The 20,439-nt window shown below is 41.8% G+C and overlaps 1 protein-coding gene and 1 long non-coding RNA gene across 2 annotated transcripts in view; one reads left to right on the top strand and one right to left on the bottom strand.

Annotated features, from left to right (window-relative positions):
* cdkal1 (CDK5 regulatory subunit associated protein 1-like 1) overlaps window positions 1-20,439 on the bottom strand; it is a 224,619-nt gene that overhangs the window by 185,605 nt on the left and 18,575 nt on the right. The window lies entirely within an intron of this gene.
* LOC310721534 lies at window positions 546-3,605 on the top strand. Its single transcript, XR_014532100.1, has 2 exons — window positions 546-849; window positions 3,211-3,605. It is a non-coding gene; the product is annotated as an uncharacterized lncRNA (long non-coding RNA).

Here is a 20,439-nt window from a genome sequence, read left to right as displayed (position 1 = left end):
GCTGGCGGGCGATTCCGCACTCGATTCTGTCATTACACTGTACACGCGACTCTGACATTATTGGCATATGGAGAGAGAGAAAGAGAGAGACGGGGTGGTTTTTCACCGCACCACAAGCACCTCCATTAAGTGCTCCTGCACTGGGGACGACCGGCAAGAAACCTCGGCTGAACCCTCGGACTAATTGCCAACATAGCCTGAGGGGATCGTGGGCGAGAAAATAAATAAATAAATATAAAAGACCCACAACTTATCCTGACAAAGCCTTTGACTGAAAATCTTTCTGGGCTCTTCAGGTTTTGCTCATGCTGCAGGGTGCAGTAATGATGCCCTTAATAGAAAGCGAGTATGAAGTGGAACGAACTTGTTTCATTATTAAATAGATAAAAAAAAGTATGGGTTTTTTTTGGTCAATAAATCATATAAAATCGGAGAAATCTGTTAACATCGGAAAACGCGACAATATTAAAGGAAAGACACTGCTTGAGAATTTTGTTGTTTCTGTTCAGAGAAATAATCACCACCATTTTATTCCTTGCAGAGCATTTACTCTCCAGACACCAGCCATTGAGGTGATTGTGTCCTTTTCTTTTTTTTTTTCTTCTCCCTGCTGGGTAACGAGAGAGAGGAGCTCGTCTGGGGCAGTCTGGAGGACGAGGACGAGCGACAGTGTCTGCATTTTTATGATCTCTCAGCTAGCCATAAAAATGATCGCTCAGGCAAATAATCTCCCCGAGGACGAGGGAGAGACGGTTCACCTCGAGCCACCCGGTCTACATGTTTAAACCTCCTCGGCGTGCCTGTGAAGGCTATCATTAGGAGAACTTGAGAACAGCAGCTCTGGATTTGGTGAGTAATTCAGTCTCAGGCATTGCTCGGGGACGCCGATATTCATTAAAGTGTAGCTTATGTGCGCTGGAAGATCACCACTGTGGCCCACTAGTTCACGTTATTAACTTCGTCAACACTCGACGGGGAGGGGGGGCTTGGGGGTTACTTCAGCAAGGACACACACCAAGTCAGCTGCAAAGCATCCAGGGAAGAGAATAAAAGTGTGAGCGAGTACGCAAACATGGCAGGGGTATTAATAGATACCCTTCCCCACCCACTGTGCAGGAAGCAGGACATGGCACGCTTTTATCCGTTAGTAGTTGCAGGTTGCAGGACGACAGAGGTGACTGGAGACAAGAGTTTGGATATGAGGTCACGCCATTTAAATCTCTAAAGAGACCGCTAAAACGCTCACGCCATGCTAATATCCTAAAGGTTAATTATGGGCAATGAGTTCTCAAGTCTTACATCGTGTAAGAAAGCAAACCGTGCAACCTTGAGTTTAAACTTTGGATACAAGAGGATTCGGATTGGTCAGGAGGTGCTGATCACGAGTTGATTGATTTTAATGCAGTAGTATTAAGACTTTTTTTTTACGTTCTAAAGTAAGCAGACGATGTTCTACAAGGAGAAAGCTTTTATGGAAGAAGTCTCCAGGGTCAGAGCTTTGAACAGTCAAATGGTAACGATGGAAGGGTTTGTGCTTATGAGAGGAAATTAACAGAAGAGCTTATTGAGGGAACGAGAAAGAAGTGGAGTCGTTTGAAAACGAAGAAAAAACTTAATCATTGGCAAACTGCTAACATTTAGGGCTTTAATAGGAAAACTACCTACTTCGCCTTCATCACATAATTCTGTGACTCAATGTTCTACAATAACAGCAACACGACAATTCAAGATGGAAGCAAAACAAACGTACATCTATATAAAAAAAAAAGGGGGATAAAGTGCAAGAAAGTAAAACTTGAATCAGAAAGTTACAGATAAACCGAGAGCTGATTTCCCCCCAAAAATGGTAAATGATGTAATGGATGGCACAAGTGAATCTACAGTAAGTGATGGCTTCTCCAGCTGTTTTCAGTCAAGCGTGTGAGAATTTCTGCTGCATTGAACAAAAGTTCATCCGACCCACGCGGTGCATGGCAGGTCTACAACGTGCCAGGTATAAAAGGTGACACTTTAGGGATTCCTAAAAGCTGACAAAAAAGAAGAAGATTCGCCATCAGCTGCCTCACCTTCTCCGCTGAAATGCTGAATCAGGACAACGGCGTAGCCTTTGATTCAAGGTTGAGAAAGGGTACGACTGGAATGTTTTAGGGGATGCTAAAACGTCGCTCGAGACTGCACGCGGTTCACAAGAGGACCAGGCAAAACAGCTGCGTTTTATTAGCGATGACTGAGAACGAGGTACGGGGAAGATGTGGAACAATTCCAGGCACAAGTGTGCAGTTTATAGATGCAGCTGGAAGAATGGAACGCACACCCGCCAACCCCTGGCATGCTGAACCACCACTCTCTGAACCTGTTCTGCTCCAGATTTCTTTTCCCATGACCTCGAAATGAAGCACATCTGCGCCGCAGGACAAAAACCTTCCTTTAACATCCGTAAGACTTGAAGGATCAGATGGAAAAACAATTAGACGACTTAGAAGGTACAGGTCCAGGAATCAGGGAATTCCTTTCGAAACGTGTTTGAGGAATCGGTGCAATTTCAAAACACAATATGCAAAGCAGAGGAATTAAAAATAATTCAGAAAAAAAAAATCTATTATTTTAACTAAACAGGACAGAACAAAAAAAAAAGGAACTGCAGATACAAGGCCACACCCACTTTATCCCATTACAGATGTGAAAAGATTCTATACAGCCATCAGTTCGTGAGGAATGCATGTTTTCGACTGCAGGTGCTCTCATTCAGAATCTACAATCACGGTTGCCCGTCAACACGAGTGATGATTCTGATGGCGGAGATCACAGATACGCACTCCAGCTAAATTATTCCTGCTGATAATCCGAGCATGGGGACAAAAGTCACCTTGAGAAGACGTTATGAAAACAATCCCAGCTCCAATCAAACGACATGCTCGTGACAACTCGAGTGTCTTTCTTGCTAGCACGAGGTTGTAATCTGGTTGACAAGGTTTTTATTTTTTTTATGGTGACCCTGCAATTGAGGGGTCACTCAGAGGACAGTCGAAGCTAAGACGAGGTCTTGAGACTGTTTTCATCACCGGCGAGTCTCGTTTTAAAAATTCATAAAATCCTGATGTGCCTGGTTGATGCGATGCGAAAGCTATTCACCGGCTGGAATTTACAGCAATAATAAAAACAGATTAAAGCTGTACTTCATCAAAGCTCTTTGTTCTTCCTTCACTGCAGGTCTAATGCTATGACTCCCCGGTGTCTCGGACTCGAACCTCGATTCCGTTAACGGGATGCGGCGCCGAAGAAAGAGAAAGTAGGAGAGTAAATCTTGCGTGTAGCAGAAAGACGAGGACGCGTGAAGAGGTGTGAGGAGACAAAAGGTTGACCACCCGTAACCCTACAGGAAGTTGTGTAGATTACAGCAGGACCGCAGCGTGCCGAACGAGACCTGATCACTTTTACTGAGCTCGTCTGCAGCTTTAACGTCCACGCTGAGACCTTCCAATCTTCTCCATATCTGTTCCAGTAAAGATAGCGTGAGAACATTTAGTGGAATGTTCCCAGAGAGCTCCACAACCACAAAATATGCAAGAAAAAAAAAAGGAGGCTGGAACAACAAAGAAAGAAAGTACAGCAAATGAAAGAGAGAAAAAAAAAAACATGGAAGGAAGAAGCCATGAATAAGGAAGGAGGAAGCAAAGAAATTGCATAAGACAGACAATGGATTCTGAACCTGTTTGTCAGCAATAAATACAATCGAATCGATAAAATCTGTCCATTCCTAAACACAGCTAAAATGTCCAGGGTCAGGTGTTATGTAAAAAAAAAAAAAGTAGTGTCTGGAAGAACCTCCTCGGTGACCTGCATGGTGAGGAATCTCAAAATAGAAAAGCGGGAACGATATTTTGACGGTACACTGGAAGACCTGTGCTGCTGAGCCAAGAGACAGCATGTGTGTTGACTGACACGTGACGAGTCGAGAGAGAGAGAGTAACCGTAAGTAATAAACCTGGGGTAGCTTGAGGCACAGGTTGAGATGTCTAGCCCCAGCATTTAATCCTACCGTGTAATTACAGAGGGCATTAGCATACAGGAGACTGGAAATGATGTAACTCGCATCACAAACGACTGCGGAGAAGTACATCCCGTTATCTCGGTCATGTCCATATCAGTCATGCTAGAACAGCGTTCTCTTCGTCTGCACAATCACGTCACAAAGCAGGTTGCAACTAACTTGAACATCTCCGAACGCAACGCTGATGATATGATTGCAGACTAGCAGGCCAAGAGGAAAACCGAACACGACATGCTCAGGGTGTTCTGAAGGAAAACTATCAAAAGCAGTAGTTCTGTGAAGCTTCTACAAGAACCATAAAACACATCAACTTCTTTCAATTTGAGTCATGGTCAAGTTAAAAGATATAATTAACCACAGTGGGCTAAAATCTCTCAGTTTTCATCAGACTCCTCTTTTCTGCAGTCAAGTTCCCATTAACTCAACTCTCTTAAGAAGAAAACAAAGTCCTCCATATTAAAGGGACATCAAATACCACTAGAATTCCACCTCTATGGAGGCAAGATTTCACCTTCATGACGCTTAAAGTCCACTTTAAGAGATTTTACCACAATGGACACATTGTTTTTGGAGGTTTTCGTTGGGAGTGACGAGGATGGACAGGATTAGAAAAGAATTTATTACAGGGACATCGAATGAAGGACGTTTTGGAGACAAGGTGAGGGAGGCGAGATTGAGATGGTTTGGACATGTGCAGAGGAGGGACATGGGGTATTTCGGTAGGAAAATGCTGAGGATGGAGCCACCAGGACGAGGAAAAGAGGAAGGCCAAGGAGGAGGTTCATGGATGTGGTGAGGGAAGACATGCAGGTAGTTGGTGTGAAAGAGGCAGATGTAGAGGACAGGGGGGTATGGAGACGGATGATCCGCTGTGGCGACCACTAATGGGAGCAGCCGAAAGAAGACTGCAATTGATACATGATTCCACCGCTAATGACACATGGAGACGAGATTTCACAATCATGAAGACCTAATTCCAGACCAATAAAGATGAGTCAATGAATGGGGGAGTGTCCAATGGAACACTCTCCTAGCCCACATCAACACCAGCTTGAACACCACAGTGAAATGTTAAAACTTGACTTTGTGAAGGTTTGTTTGAACTTATTCAATATCACGTGCCATTATAACCCTGTATAAAGCAATTAAAGACTGTTCATCTCTGATCACTTACAGGAACATGATCAACAGCACTGTGTGTTATGATGAAGTGGAATTTAGAAGATGGATTTCTTCCAGCAGCATGCCTACAAGTGTGTTCTTCCTCTTACACTATAGCAGCTTTTACCAACAACTCCAATCTGTGAGCTATTAATGAAATACTGGCCATGCTTCTTACCCAGCTATAGTGACCTCTAAATCAGTGCTCTTTTCTATTAAGATAAACAAAAATAAACTCCTTATTCACTAACAAACTGAAACTGGAGACTCCTTCCATAAATTGTTACAAGAACATCTCCTTAAAGCTCAGCAACTGCACATGTTTAAGTGTAGGTAAGTAAAGACAAGCCAGATGATTGGAGAGTTCATGGACAGGGAGAAAACTAGTCGAGCTCCGAAACAAACTCAATCGTCCGCCTGAAAATCCTAACAGGAGGTGGTGTGTTTTGTCTCAGAGCGCTAGTTTTACAAGACCTACAAGTTTTATTTGCTTGGATTCTTTGCTTTTGAGGCTTTCCAGGTGGTGGAAGCAGTAACTCGGGGGGGGGGGGGGGGGGGGGAGGCAGTTTCCCGCAGCCTAAATTTATTCACAGGACTTTATTAACAAAACGCAACACACCAGATTGACTGCTACGACTCCGTTCGCCAACTCCAAATGATTTTTCCAAGCCATAAAAAAAAAAAAGGCCTGAAATTCGAGTTTGTGTTTAGCCAATTTGGATGAACTGCAAACAAATGAAAACCATGTGGCAAATAGTCCTCCTATCTTTAAAATAAACATACTACTGAACAGATGGGATTTAGGGCTCTGCGTGCGAGATACAGTTTGAAAGCATCGAAGGAGCCAATTCACAAACGAAAAAAAAGTCACGCTAATTAATTAACTTCAAAAAGGACGGATTGTATAAATATATATAAAAAAAAAAAAAAAAAAACCTTACAAAAAAATGACTTTCATGGACACTATGTACATCTACATTTGCTGTAGTATATGACGAATAAAGCACTTATTTTTTTGCCAATGAAGTTGGAGACAATAACTCAGTCATGACCCAGACGTTGATTATTTCCCTACAACAGCGCACAGTGTTTCATACCAGACGTACCTTCTTGTTTAATACAGGAGAGAGAATGAATCTGAGTCAACAGTGAGGGTGAGGCAGGCTGTGATTAGCCCCAGAGCAGAAACAGCGTTAGTACACTGCAGTTGTAATTGAATGTGACACGATGTGGTTTGAGGTGTTGATGTGCTGCTGTGTGTAACACGGTAATTTCTCCGCTGACAGGGACACACCACAACAGAGCATCTTTTACACCTCGAACTCCATGCCTTCTTGCCTGCAGCTCATGATAACTGACAGGAAAATTAAAACAGTCTTTTTACTGGGTTTTTTTTTCCCCCATGAATGTGTTTGTATGCAGGTAAAAGTCAAAAACACACAAGATTGTAGGAAGTTCTGTGGACAGAGAAGTCCGTACATGCCATAAAAGGGAGAACTTCTGGTAAGACCAAGAAAAGGAGAGATGATGTTAGCTTTACCCAGGACAGTCAAGTTAATGGTTTGGGGTTGTTCAGGAGCAGGGAAGGTTGGAGACTTGTTCAGATTGAAAGAAACCAGCATGGTTACTGTCCAATACTTCAACACTATGGCTCAATGGAACCAACTTCAACATACATTTATGGAACAACCATGGCTATGGATAACACTCTATGGCTGAAGTGTTATCTATCATGGAATGGTTTGCCAGTCACCGGACCTAAATCCTACTTAACTGCTCTGGGATGAACTGGATCACAAGGTCAGAAAGAAATCTCCAACTAGCAAAGAACACCTTTGGCCAGGTTTACAAGCGGCATGACGAGATAACATTTTGGAGAAACTGTCCACTTGGCAACAGTCTACAAAGCTGTTATCCATGCTAAGTGAGGAGATGCATAATGAAATGTAATTAAAAAGATCTTAAAAATGGTCAAAGACTAGGTGTTGCCAAACTTTAAAAAAGTACTGTATATACACATAAAAGTATACTTGAATGGGATCATCTAGATTTTATTCCCAAACATTTCTACACCAGGCCGACGACTTCTTTTATTAGGGAGTAAACAAGACCTGCTACTCGCCAAACTCTGTGTGAAATGGAGAGCGAGTGGCTGAATATGCACACGTCTGAATTTCTTTTCGTTTGTCCATGCGTTAAATTGCTTAACCAGCCAACTTGCTCTCGAACTAGCTGTAAGTTTTCAGCCTTGTAAAGTAACAAGAGTAATGAGTTTTCGCTTGGCTAGCTATTTAATGCATCATTTGTCCATGACTGTGATCACGCAGCTCTCAGAGACTGTCAGTCTTTCAACCAGACAACTTTGTCACAACATTTCATCAGCACGCTCAACTTGCTTTACACGAGCTGAATAGCTTGCCAATACACGTCCGAAATTATTGATGGCGTCCATGACAGCTGCTTCACTCAGTCTGATGAGGGAGAGGAGGAAAAAAAAAAATTGTCGCACAAAACCTTGATTTCTTCAACATTCCTGACAGGCCATCTTCCTGCAAAATCGCCGCGCAAAACGGTCCTGACATGACGAGAAGTCAAACTGTCAGCTGATGTGAAAGTCGGCGACTCACCTCGGGAGTCAAAACAAGACTTTTATACAGAAAGGCTTTTTTTTTTTCTTTTCAGGACAGCAAGAAAAGCAAGCACACTGCCGAGAGCCGAGAACACGCATTTAGAATGGTTTAAAACGCTTCGACTGCCCTTTGAACGATTCCCTGGCAGTGGAAAAAACCGTGAAGCGACGACTCGGCACTCTGTGCTACAGCTCCGACTCTTGAAAAATGGAACGCCATCGGTTCGGATGACAGCGGAGCAGAAATGATGAATGTTTGCGCGACACTTCGACCGCGGCCTCCGTTGGCGTCCTCGCACTTCACGCTTTGTGTGCGTCTCGAATCTTGGCAAGCTTAAAAGCAGGCTTGCGATAAATACTTCTTTTCAGGGAGAGAGGAAGAAAAAAAAAAAAAAAACTGAAAAAAGAAAACAAAAAAAAGTTTAAAATTTGCTAAAGGATGACCCATAAATAAGGCATGATGGATGGAGAGAAGTTGCCAAAATCTTTACAGGATCAGCATTTTCCAAGGTTTAAGAGATGGTTTGATGAAAGACCGCACTTTTCTGTTCTGAAGTCATACAGGAGAAAGATGATAAAGTAAACAGCGATGGCAAAGTCTATGTGCCAACTGATAAAGTTTTCCGGTATTAAACACACATCATAACATGGCGGCACTCACACCGATTTCCCTTTACATCTGTATGATGTGACTTAACTGATTATTATTTTAGCCTGAAACTTCTTAAGATGTAAAAATGTTGGGACATTATTTAAGTTTTCCTTCAACAACTTAAGAAATTATTGATTGAGGTTCGTGTGTATAAACTTCAGAAACTGGCCATACAAATATGACTAATATGACCCTTCACGTAAACGGATAAAACCATGGTGAAGTTTACATAAAGAGAAGAAAGGATTGTTTAGGATTTATGAAAATGAGTCTCCAGTTTTACAGGTAACGCTGTAACTTTTTAGAGCTTTACACTTGTTTGCTGCTTATTTTTGGCTTCTTAATTTCTAGAAAATGTAGAAAATCTTAAAAAATTAAAAATAAAATGAAGGGATGTATGGGAGGAGAAAGTGTGTTACAAAGCCTAAAATATACATAGCATTTTCCATAAAGATAAATGAGTTTGCATATCCTTTCACAATGCAAACTGTTCTTGTAGGGAATTTTTACATGAACAATGTCAAAGCGAAATTACACAACTGGTGGATTGGAGCCTTTTGTCGTTCACAGCTGTGCAGGAGCGTCGCAGGATTCCCGTCTTTCAGCCGTGTGATGCGTGTGGAACACAAACCAACCGTCAGGCCTTTAATCGCACCTCAAACTTGCCAATGACTGCAGGCAAGCAACAATAACACACACGCGCAAATATTTACATGCCGTTTCAAAGCGATTACCCACGTGATTATGTTTTGTGTTTGCGAAGCGTCGACAGGCTTTTATTCAGTGAGGGAGTGATTTGAATGGAAGGTGCTCCTGTCGGTTTGCAGGGTAAATAGAACGAGAGGTAAATAAAGATACCAGCTGCTAGACTGCAGAATGGATGCAGGGGTGTGCCTGGTGGGGGTTCAGGAGTGTTACGGGGGTGTTAAGGGGCAGTGAATGCATATGTCAGAGCAAACTGGATTCCTAAATCATAAATTCTATACACACACACACACACACTATAACTATATATAACGATAGATAGATAGATAGATAGATAGATAGATAGATAGATAGATAGATAGATAGATAGATAGATAGATAGATAGATAGATAGATAGATAGATAGATAGATAGATAGATAGATAGATAGATAGATAGATAGATAGATAGATAGATATTTCTAAGTTTTAGGCCGTTGTGAAAGAAAATGCTATAAAGTGAGAATGCTTTCAAAAATAAATGTTAATTTACAACACAATTATTAACTTAAAACAGAAACAGCTGTATGGGAGGCTTAGAAATGGGTGAGGAACAGCCACTTCGAGGAACTTTGAGTATATGATTTCATGTCAAAGGTCATACACCATGTCAGGACTTAACAGCAACCAGACCGTTAGCAAAGGTTTCGTTCATCAATCAACTTTTACTGTATTGTTCATTTTCTCACATTTCTGTCAATGTTTTTTTTGTCTTCCTTCTTTTTTCTTAAAATGGAGCTTCTTTTCTTGATTTGTCTCTTAACGCTCGTCTTTGTTCCTTGTCTTCGTTTACTTGTTGTCATTGTTTATTTTATTTCATTCACTGTCTCTGTCCTTCATTTATGCATATTACTTTTTTTTTTTCTTTCTAGCTTTCTTTTACTGTTTACTTTCATCATCCTTTTTACATTTTTCTTCATTTTTCGTTGCGTCGAGCTGTCTGTTCATCCGTATTTATTTCATTGTCAATCTTTTTGTTCGCTCTTCGTTTCTCTTTTTTTTTTTTTTACATTCACTTTTTATTCCATTCTATTTTTTTTGCCTTCCTTTTTGTCCTATATTCATTTTCCTCCCCATCGTTTGCTCCCTTTCTTCTTTCTTTCTTTTTATTTAATTATTTCTTCCTTTCTTCTTCCCTCCATCCCTGTCAGGTTCTCTGCTGCTTCCTGATTAATGTCCTTTCCGAGCGCCACACGTCGGACGATGTTAAGGGACCGAAACCTAATGATGGCTGAACATCTGGAAAAACACAAAAGCTTTGGCAAAGCAGCAAAGGACGAGATTTCGGTGTCAACCTTTTCCTCAGACTCGACAATGAACTCCGTTTCGCATGCATGATTTATAACGAGAGATTCTGCAATATTCCCAATCCCATCTGCGTCCATCGTCCTTCTCTAGTAATGAGATGGGATCTGGTGGACGTGATGAAAGCCGGCGAGGTGTTTGCTGGGCATTGTGTGAGGAGACGGACGACTGCATCAGGGAGGCAGGTAAAGGGCACGTGGTGTCTGCTGCAGTGAACGAGCACCTCGCTCCACAGTAAATCATCCGATTCCCGGCGGATCGCTCTGTTCCCGGTGCGCTCCCTCGACTCGGCCTGTGATAAAGCGCGAGAACTTACTTACCCTTCAGGTGAGAACGTTATGAGCAGGTGTGAGATGGACTCGTCTTTCACAGAAAGAGCTGGAAATAAAAAACCCCAGTGCGTTTCCATGATCAGGGACTTTCAGGATCAGACGGTTACATTTCTATTTGCTTCATGCTGCTCCAGTGTGGTGTCCACTAACACCGCATTCACACGGGCTTGACCACCAAATGCTCGAAATAAACGTGAACGCCATGGTGTTTGTAGAAGGAGCCGCCGGCGTCAGGGCTTTGCAACAAAGCTGTAATAGCAATCGGGAAAACCAGGGCTGTGATTTTCCAGAGCTCGAGAGAACGGCAACACTTTGCAAAGATAAACTGGAGTGCATGTATACCAGGAAGTAAACGGGAACAGAAAATTCTAATGGCACAAAATCGGTCACCAGCTGTTATGACAGATATATATATCACTGGCAAAAGTATGTACACCCTCAAATCACATAATTTCCCATTCACTAGACCCAAACCTGTTCCAGCATGAAGCACAAAGCAAGCTCCATGAAGACATGGCCGTGTTCTAGGTGGACTGGAAGAACTCGAGTGTCCTGCACAGAGCCCTGATCTCAATACCTTTGCGATAAACTGGAGCCTCCTTGGCACCCTAACATCAGTACCTGATCGAACACGCTTGTAAATAAATGTCTTGCCAAAAACCACAATCTAGTGGAAAGTCTTCCTACACAGGTGTGACTTATTACAAAAAGAAAGGAATATAAAGATAAAATGATATTCAACATATAAACATCATGGTCATGTGTTTTTGTACCTAAAGCGGGAAGGAGCACAGGAACGAACGCCTCATGGCCTGGAATAAAGCAGCTACAAGGTACAGAGGAATAAACCACAGAATGCTTTATGCTGTGATGTTCAACCTGCCCTGACTCGTCCTCTGGCTGTTCCACTTCCTGTTTCCTGAGGCCGTGTTTTTTCCCCCCCATACGGTATACACAGTCGTCCCCCTGCTCTTATGCAACAGGAGATATTGGAGACGGTTATCTCCAGTTTCCAGGAGAACGTTGAGGAGAATTTGCATGTCATCTCTACCGCCGTGTGAAGATTAAAACGTACGCGATCACGTCGTCAGCTCTTCTCACGGGTGCATTGTGGGAGAGGAGGACGACGCTGGGGACGGTTTCAAACGTGAACACACACTTCTCTGCCTAATGCTTGTGTTATTTCAGTGCATGGTCTTTGCCTCTTTATGGTGCTGCTTTCTCTGCTAGAACGTTCACCACTTCTCGTAGAGCTCTCTTACAGTTTAAACATCACGCCAGACACAACGTTTCACCCTTAAGCGTGTGTGTGTGTGTGTGTGTGTGTGTGTGTGTGTTAACTAAAAACATCTACACCAACACTGAAATTAACTGGATGTCTAATGGAAGTATGATGGATTATTTGATGAAGACTTTTCTTGTTGTTATTACTAAGCGGGAAACTGTGTTTTGACGATTACAGGCTGTTTAACGTACGTGTGTGTGTGTGTGTGTGTGTGTGTGTGTGTGTGTTATGACTTCGACAAAGATCAGATATTTGGAGCTGAGAAGTCTGCACAATCATTCCAACAGGAAGGGAAATCAATCTCTTTTTTTTTTCCCCCTAACCTTTTTTTTTAATCTCTCTCTCTTCTGCACTTTCATTAATCCCTAAATCTTCCCCTGCTTTTCTTCATTATTGCCCTTTTCTCTTTCTCCCATTACCTACATTTATTTCCTGATCATGTGTCATCTTGACTTCCTCTTGTAAAATCTCTTCTGTTCGTTTCTCCTTCTCTCCTTTTTCTTTCCTCCTTTTCCTTCAACCTCTCATTCATTCTCTTGGTCTTCAGCAACCGCTCTAGTACACGTTCTCTCCGTTTTCCTTCTTTCCATGGTGCTCTCCCTCTTTCCCTTTGCTTCTTTTTTTATTTACCCGTCTCTTACTCACCTCTGTTCTCCTTCCGTCTCTCGTTCAGAAGAACGGGTTAAGCAGTCGCTCTTTGTACATGCTGCACTGTATCTGCTCTCTGTGTTCTCTTCCTTTTTTCCCTTTTCTTTTCCTCAAAGTGCATTAATAATTATAAAGTGTGTGAAACTCGTGTGCCGGCAGTGAGATTATCGTTATCGTGAGGTGATGTATACGTGTTATGGTTGGAGACACAGCTGAAGTTTTGTTAATGTATAACAAGTTATTAGTCATTGAGACAAGACTGGATCTGCGCACAGACACACACACACACACACACACACACACGCCCCAGAGCTGTAAAATATCTTATCCCTTTTTAAACACATTCTTCTAAATGCCTGTTTCTTTGTTTTTCTCAGAGCTTGTAGGGCCTGAGCTAGAGGTTCTCACAGCCTCTCAGCGCTTCTCAGAGCTTCCTACGCTTGAGTGAGAGGATTATACTCCACACTCCATGGTGGACTCACAGAGAGTTTGACATCTGGTGTATCCATGACCCGTATTTGCATGTCATTTGAATATAACCTCTGCAGGTTGTTTGGAATGCCAAGAGGCTAAACTCTCTATTTATTACCCCGGTCTTAACTAGTTTTCAGTTTGCACTCATTTGCATCTAATTTGCATAAACTGGTCTTGTCAGGGATTTTGGGTTCTGTGACCTAAATTACTTTTATTCCTCAGACCTGAGAAAGAAACCCTGTGATTAGTATTAATTAAATCAGGACACTAAAAAAAAAAATCTGCCAGAAATGTACACACAGGGGTCAATGTGTGTGTGTGTGTGTGTGTGTGTGTGTGTGTGTGTGTGTGTGTGTGTGTTGGGTCTATTAAGTCTTCTTTCATCTCCCATTCATTCATTTTTTATTTTAATATTTTTTTTCCTCTCTTTTCCATTTGTATTTCTTATTTATTTCTTTAAGGAAAAAGAATTTCATTTTCTGTCACATTCTTCTCTTTTGTGCTTCCTCTTAATTGATTTTTTTTTTCTATTCCTTTTGTTCTTTCTTTATGCACGTTCTTCTTACAATCCATCCTCTGTTTTTTCTTTTGATTCGCTTTTTCCTTCATATCGTCCACACTCCCGAATTCTTTACCTATTTTTTCCCCTTCATTCCCCCCCCCCCTCTCTCTCTCTCTCTCTCTCTCTCTCTCCGTTATTAGTTGAGTGAGCGGGTCATCTCAGAGATGGCCGCCTGCACCGCTGACACATTGTGTGTCTTTGCGTTATACCGAGACTCGGTACTGAGACACACTGAAGTTAAACATTATTGTTTATTAGAACTATGAGGCACTCTGGACAAACACCACTCATTCTGGAACAGATGTGGTCCACATGACCACATCTGTCGTTTATCTTTGGATCTCTCATGGAGGGTTGTGTTGTTTTGTCCCACGTTGGGAGTGTGGCGTGTGTTTAAAACCACAAACTTGCTGAGAATCACGCAACACCGCTCTGGCCCTTGTGTTCCAGCTCTTGCTTTATTTTTGTCCGGTTAGACTTACATTTGTTCTCACGTGCGTTTTAGCAGCTATAAAGAGTCGCTCCTTTCTATATCTTTCTTTCCTGTGTTCTTCTCCACATTTTTCTCTCTCTTCTTATCAATGCTGTAAACTTTATATTTCGCTCTTTACATTTTTCCTACTTTTTTCTTTCCTAACTGAACATTTTTGTTTTAGTCCTGATTTATAAATTTCAAACATTATCCAACTCTATCTACAGTAAAGGATTGTTGACTACTCTGCAGTGTTTGGCGCCTCAGTGACACTGAACGTGTCCTGTTCTATGAGTGAACCCATGCTAAGTGGTAATATGCATTAACTCGTTCATGTAGAATGTAGAAAAGGGTTTTATGAGTGTAAAGAGCCACTCTTCGGGGAAAAGCAGCGTAATCAATGCCCTTAATATGTTTAACCCTAATGTCTTTACTGAGTCCCCTGAGCTTTCACTAAACAAGTTAGAAATGCAACACGAAAACGCAATTATCACCTTCAACTCGCACATTAGGGTGTGGTGTAAACACATCAGAGGAGTTTTTGAAAGAGGAAGGGTCATACTTTTTTTTTTTTTTTTTTGCCGTATAGTACGTAAAGCAGGAAGAATAACAAGAACGAACATGTCTCATGGCCGGGAATGCAGCAGTTATAGGGTACAAAAAAAGTTTTCATCCAGCCTCAGCTGAACTTTAGCATCAGTAGATTCAGACATGAAGCTTCATCAGCTGAGGAACTGATCAAGGTCCTTTTACCTTTTCCCCAAAAACTACCTCAACCTTCCCCATCAAGCACTTTAACACCTCTACACACAGCCAAACATTCCCAAAAGAAAGGAAGGATAATCTGGAAAAAAAAAAAAAGAAAACACTGAAAGGAAAAACAAAGAAGTGTTGTTTTTTTTAAAGGAAAGAGAAATCAGGAAGTCACTCTCAAAAATGCAAGACTCCCTGAAGGATCTGATGAAAAGACATGGAGCCGTGTTTTATATAAAGCACATTCCAACAAACACTGGTGTCCAAAAACAGAGCAGATGTCCAAGCAGAAGAAGTAAACAGGAGGCGAACATCAATCGCAGCTCAGACAAAACCTCACACCGTGCACCTGCTCCTGGGTTGCCATAGCAACAGGTTAAAAATAGTAAACGTCATCAGAATTGTTATTTAACAAAACAATTAAAAACATAATTGAAGTAATTTACATTGTATGTGTTCTTTAGATAAACTTTCATTTAACACTTTCCAGCTTTCTTTTCTTTCCTCTTCTTCAAACGGACACAAATCTGTCACTGATTAGATTCATAAACAACTTCCTGTTTGCTTTCAAACTGGAGAGAAACTGTGGCTGATTTAGTTATTGGCGAGATCTCTCTCTCTCTCTCTCTCTCTCTCTCTCTCTCTCTCTCTCTCTCTCTCTCTCTCTCTCTCTCTCTCTCTCTCTCTCTCACACACACACACACACGAACACACACACAAGCGTTGAATCTGAAAACGTCTGAAACAGATGCATGCGCACGCTGCTGGTGAATGGCTTGTTGACGGCGACCTCTTTATATGCAAATTGGCCGTAAAGCACTCCTGATGTTTTTTACGCCGAATATCAAAATTGAAAATCTAAATTGTGTTGGGACGATCGCTTCCCATTAGAGCGGGAATGTGAAAAGCAGCGTGCGGACTGATGAGCGACCTCACGCTGGGATAAGCTTCCCCGAGAGATCTGCGTCCTTATTCGACTCATCAGCATTGGAGACGAGGACACCAGGGGAGACGTCCCTCTAAAACTAAACCCCCTGGAGGAACCTCGCACTGGACACGAGAGGACAGAGAAGTTTTTAGGACAGTTATTCTGGTCTTTTTTTTTTTTTTTTTGGTTTATGTTTTATCAAAAACTTATAATTAGCTTGAGTCCCTAATGCACAGCTTCTCAACATGGGTTCATCTGAGATGCACTGGGGTATTTGAGGTGATATAATGATCAATATATATTTATGGATATTCCTGTGTGGCAGTGATATTTCCCCATAGCTAAAAAAAAAAAAAGTTTTCCATCTGTGGTACAATCCGAGAAAGATTCGCACCAGTCGAGATTGATTGAGATTTAAAATAGTCCTTTCTCTAAATCAATAAATCGAATAAAATGACATCGTATTGTGAATGATTCAGGGGTCAAATATTGTAGCGAAATCACAATGATAATATGTAAACATCTGAGGTTCACCACCCAAGTGTAGTGATTTCTGAAAGAGTATTTTCTTGAAATAAGTTTTACAGAAAAAAAAAACAGGGCTGAGAGTGGCAAGTTATTTGTCTGAGTGATGGCAGATCTCCTGTCGTGTGAAATCCTGCGATTATCCATCCACTTTCTGCGCTTCCATAGAGTGCCGCTGACCTCCCGTTGGGATCCCTCGAGTCATCAGCGATAACTTCACTATAAGGACCCAGAGACAGAGGTTTGTTTTAGGGGAATTCTGCAGCCTGTCCATATTTCCGCAATTTCGCAATCCCCAGTGTCCTTTTGTACTGTGGGAGTCTAGTAATAGCGGCGCAGCCAGTCTTGCATGCACCAGTGGGCTGATGGGTAATGCGGCTTCGATCTCAGCAGGTAGCCTCGCTATCGAAGAAGTCGCCAGGCACTCACCCGTCACAGCCAAGAGCTGCCAGACAGTCCTCGCTGACCCGCTCCGATGTTTACTCGCGCTTATCCTTCAATCTTACAAGCCCCAGAGACTAGCAGATGGCCAACGGTGATGTCATACCTCAGCACACAGAAAGAGGAGATCTCCTACACTAATTGTCCAGGAATAAGTCCGGCAAGGCAAATACAGCACTCACGACCGAACAAGTAGGCCACCAGGGGTGAGGAAATGGAAAAACAGCTGGTAAAGCCATATGAAGCAAATAAACATGACCCAAACGTTGATAACCCCCCCGGTAGCCATTCGCATACTGAGAGTACATTGCTGAAAGAGCCAAGGATGTTGTACAACCGATCCACTGTATATACGCCCCAGTAATTCATCCCTCTTAAATAAACCGTGTCAATAATTCACTCCAATTTAAAACCTCTAAATCACAAATTCCTGCTACATGGACTGCTTCCTTTCACGTGTTTTCAAAAGATGAAAGTAAGATGTCTGAAACAAAGGGATCCATTTTTTTTAACCAGGTCCATTAGAGGAACTTCACCAAGCATATTATGAGAGTCTGCGGAAAGCCGGTTGCAATTCCAGCGTTTCATTTAAGATTATTGTTCGGTGCACTGCACAAGATTCTAATGAGATCTGGGCCGATTATAGGATGATAAGACTGTCGGAGCTCAACTCTCGATTAAAGAATTCTTTTACAATGTGATATTTCAGCAACACCGGGATGAAACAGACAGCGTAAAGCCTGCTTAACACAGCGAATCTGGATTAGCTGCTCATTTTCTAACAATGAGGTCATCCACTGGGAAACCTGAGCTTTTTCTGAGCCTTTCGGAGCAGGTAAGGTAGAAAAGCAGAAGATTGGCTGGACTCCCAAAGCAAGGATTAGCCAAATATATATATCCAAAATACTAAATGATCTACATGGAAAACCTTGGTCATTTTCCATTTAAAGGATATTTTGTATATCCATGACAACCCAGAACCCAAAAAAGTCACGAGAAGGAATCTGACCGGGGGGCACAAGCAGGTCACGTTACATAAGTGTAATAAATAATGTGCATGAGATTTTCAGGGTTTCAAATGGAAAATATCCAAGAAAAAAAAAATTGTAATTAGAAAAATGTGTTTAAGCTCCCAAGTTCCCCCCTTTCCTGGTGTAACCCCTGTCCTGCATGTTTGTGTTCCCCTGCACCCCTCAGCTAATTCACAGGTCTTCATGAAGTGGGTGCGTGAGAACAGAAATCACTGCAGGACAGGGGTTGAAAACCTATGCCTTAGAGGTCTAATGCTTTATCCGTCCTGCGAACACTGCTTACAAATGGAAAATGGTGGAAACTGAAAGGGGTACCAGAGTATCCATGTGAGCAAGAGTACAGACATGCTGCTGGTATGTGTCAGAGTGTTCTCTAACCTTAGCCCATTACTGCAGCTTGAATAATTGAGCAAGTCTTGGACACTGACACTTAGAGGACAGCTGGAATGAGGCAAAATTTCCCTGTGCTTCATTACTGATGCACATCATTGCCAAGACACTTCCAAAGTGACGGTGCATGACCGGGCAATGTCAGGAGCCATCAGGAAGCTGGGACAACCCTGATGGTGATAGATAATCCAGCTAGATGTTAAGGTTATTTACTCTCTACACTGCTGAGAAAGTGGCACTGAAGGCACACTCAAACCGTTGCGAGAAGAGAGCCCCGTCTATAACTAACTAGTTCATGTCCTGTTCTCGCCCCTCCGTTCACAAATGCTTCAGAAGCACAGCACAGTCCTCCCAGCTGCTCCTCAGCTTTTTCACTAAGGCATTCATCCTCCTCCGTCAACTCAGCATCCTTAGTTTGCTTTATACATTCTATTGTATTTGACAATTTACACACTACTTTGCAATTATGTCCCTTATGTTCTTTTTTTGTATAGAGTCCCTGTAGGCTATCTTGTGTGTACCTTTAGCGCAACCTTCATTCCAATTGTTAATTTTGTAGAAGAACTGAATTGTTTTATACTCTGTATTCTGAAATCATGACACCAAAAGTGACTTGACGGGTCTAAGCTAACCAGCCACACTTCCATTCACAGTTTAGACGCCACTGTTCTGGCACCAGTGGTGGAATGAACTTCTCCAAGATGTCCATACAGCTTTCCACCTTCAGGCAACATATGAAGACCTACTTCTTCCTCAAACAGCGAAACTAGCACTTTTCTCAGTTTGTTTTGTTTTTGTTTATATTTATTTAAAGATAGTGTGCTAGAATTCAACAGAGTTTCATGGTATCATGGTTTGATGGTATCTTAAGTTTGTAATCTAGCAAATCAGTGTTGATTTGTTCCTTGATTGAGACTCAAAGCACTTTTCTACATCTCTCTGGATAAGGGCATCTGCTAAATGCCGTAAATGTAAATGTCAAATCACTTGTTACTTAGTCAAACGTTCATGACATTATTCTTCTATTTTGGTTATTGCGGTGCAGAGATTGTCCTCTCTTCATAAAATATCCCATATAACAATGATTCTGTACCTCAATACACCGTTTGCACTATGGATTTGCTTATAGAAATATTTCCTAATTGCAATGAGTAAAATGTGGGTGAATACAGAGAATTAAAAGATTTGGCAACCCTGCATTTCTCTCTCCTCTTCACTCCTCCAAAACTGAATTGTTTATAGACTGAGCATATGAGAACATGACTCTTGTCTCGATGGGAATCAGTAAGCTCTTATTGTAGTTTCTATTTTAAGCACCAAGTGCAATAATTATGAGAAAAAAAAAAATACAAAAAATAAAACCAAATCAAAGCTATGCCGCCATTTATTGTTAAATTGTAGCAAGTTTTGGCAAAATGTAGGTGGTTTGTTGAGATTGATTGTTAGAATCAGTAATCTATGTGAATGCAGGCATACAGGTAAGTAAGTAAATGCATGGTAAGGTAAGTAAACGTGAAGAAAAATAATGGGAAAATATTAATATGCTAACATGCATCCTGTTGCGCAGTGCTGTGCTGGTCCCACAGTGTCAGTGTTTATGGGATTTAGCTTCCTGTGTTTGCAGCAAGATCTGATCCTGACTACATTAACATCATGAGATATTAATGCCATTGAGTCGCAGCTATTACACATCGCTTCAGCTCAAGGACACTCCATAACTTTCAGCAATCGAAAATCAGCCAAGCCACTAATGCCTGATCAATACAGGACTATAGATTTCCTCAAATTTAAAATACAATATTAACTCAGTTAACTTCAGTCTGCAGAACATCCATACGCCAGTCAAAAGTGAACAAATCCGCGAGGGAGCCGTGTGCCACCGAGTGCCATTCTTGTCAAAAAACAACAAGGACCTCTACTATGAAGCGCTTCTCTTCTTTTAAACGAGGAGACGGATTAATCGAAATACCCCAACAACTTGCTGATGCAAAACGTGTCTGTGCAATTATACACCATTTCCACAACACAGAAAGGTCAGCGGCTTCTCATTTGCTTTG

This window comes from Silurus aristotelis (genome assembly GCF_946808225.1).
Source record: "Silurus aristotelis genome assembly, chromosome: 1".
In the NCBI taxonomy this organism is placed as follows: domain Eukaryota; kingdom Metazoa; phylum Chordata; class Actinopteri; order Siluriformes; family Siluridae; genus Silurus; species Silurus aristotelis.
This window is presented reverse-complemented; position numbering and strand designations above follow the sequence as displayed.